The sequence below is a fragment of the Sprattus sprattus genome (genome assembly GCF_963457725.1).
Source record: "Sprattus sprattus genome assembly, chromosome: 7".
NCBI classification, from domain to species: Eukaryota; Metazoa; Chordata; class Actinopteri; order Clupeiformes; family Clupeidae; genus Sprattus; species Sprattus sprattus.
This window is the reverse complement of record NC_137926.1, coordinates 1,814,013-1,816,356: the sequence shown is the minus strand read 5'-3', so window position 1 is coordinate 1,816,356 and position 2,344 is coordinate 1,814,013.

The window sequence follows — 2,344 nt, the reverse complement described above, 5'->3', positions numbered from 1 at the left end:
AGCATGGGTAAGCCTGAAGGAGAGATGAAAGACATGAAAGTAAGGTGGTGTGTGTGTGTGTGTGTGTGTGTGTGTGTGTGTGTGTGTGTGTGTGTGTGTGTGTGTGTGTGTGTGTGTGTGTGTGTGTGTGTGTGTGTGTGTGTGTAAGAGAGTGTGAGATAGTGGTGGTCTCAGGTGCTTGAGCATCCAGCCATTACACTCAGGACAGTTAGAGATGAGGTGTCCAACCACACACGCACACACACACACACACACACACACACACACACACACACACACACACACACACACACACACACACACACACACACACACACACACACACACACGACTCCCACCAATGTTCCATCCTAATAGAAGCCTTTGTAGCCACGGTCCAATATCCTTATTGGACAAGGCCCGCACACGGATACACACACACACACACACACACACACACACACACACACACACACACACACACACACACATGCCAGAGTCCAGTTACTTTCTCCTGTAGCTTCGTCCTCTTAGGATTTTGTCTTTTTGTTCTATAAATCTCAGTCCGTCTTTTGTGGGAAGCAATTTATTGTGTAAGGATCATTGCGAGCGCTGAAAATGTCTTTGAGAAGAATCTATGTAAATAAACGGAACGGCATACTTGTATTTTATTTCATGTTTGATGTTGGTTGCACTGTTACAAATGTATAATAGTTTATTTATTCTTATTTGATAATTATTCCCACAGCTGTATGTGATCCAGCCCAAAGCCAGATGTGTTGCATGTTTGTACGTCATTATCATCTTGTGTTAGTACAATGGAAGGAGTGATGAATTACATACCACTACATAATTAAAATATATAATATATAATAACTAAAAATTAAAAATTAAAATATAATATATATAATATATAATAACCCTAACCCTAAAGCGTTTTTGGTCTACTTCATGACGTGTTGACTGTGCGAAACTGAGTGTGCAGTAGTTAGCATGCGCTCAGCTTGTCCATATCAGCACAGAAACAAGTGTACTTGGGACCCATCGAAGCACACGTCCATATCCATACCTCACAAAGCTGTATCCGCAGACGTCTGCCTCGGCCTTAACCTATATTCTGTGATAGATCCCAGTCTAGTTAAAGTGATCGATCTGGATAGATATCACTGGCTGGAGAGACTTCACTGGGGTGAGGGGGTGAGTGGAGGGTGGGAGCGCCAGGTGTCTGATTGATCCACACACACACACACACACACACACACACACACACACACACACACACACACACACACACACACACACACTGTCTGATTGAGAGGCCAGCATCCAGGGTCTGGTCCACTGAAGCCGGAGGCAGGTGTAAGGTCCACCTCCTGCCCAGAAGCAGATGCAGATTCTGGGCAGCATCTGTGGCAGCCAGCCCCTCTGGCCCGGAGCCAAGGGTCATGTACATTCAATTAGCAGAATTACAAACATTATTGGAACAAAGACAGCCAGAGGAGGCGAGATAATGGAGACGAGAGGAGAGAAGGGAGAGGAGAGGAGAGGAGAGGAGAGGAGAGGAGAGGAGAGGAGAGGAGAGGACAGGAGAGGAGACATACAAACACACACAGACACTCACACACTCACACACACACATCTTGTTGAACCCCTTGGCAGAGCGTCTATTAGTGAGCCTGAGCCGGATGAGGGCCGGTGAGGGCCGGATCTCAGCCGGATGTGCTCCCTTTGAGCTAAGTAATCCCAGCGGCACTGAGAAACAGCACAGGTGCAGAGGGGTAACCATAGAAACAGCACAGGTGCAGAGGGGTAACCATAGAAACAGCACAGGTGCAGAGGGTTTAACCATAGATACAGCACAGGTGCAGAGGGGTAACCATAGAAACAGCACAGGTGCAGAGGGGTAACCATAGAAACAGAACACATAAATGCTCATGATGGGGGCATTGGTCACAAACACACCCAGATGACGACTAGAGAATGGGACCATTGTAGCGTAGGCTTCTGAAGTGTGTGTGTGTGTGTATGTGTGTGTGTGTGTGTGTGATGACGGATGGGCAGGCTGTAATGGTGCATGCGTGTGGCCGTGTTTCTGTGTGGCCGTGCGTGTCTGTGTGCGTGTGTCTATGTGTGTGTGTGTGTGTGTGTGTGTGTGTGTGGGGGGCCCTCGGGGCAGTGGGGCACTGTCCTGCTCCCAGCCCCAGCGTGTGTGTGTGTGTGTGTGTGTGTGTGTGTGTGTGTCTGTGTGTGTCTGTGTGTGTGTGTGCTCCCAGCCTAGCGTGAGCGTTATTGATGCTTCCGCCCCGGGGGGAAAGAATTGTGGGAAATGGATGCGTGCGGCCCGGCCGTGCTCTGTCATCAAACA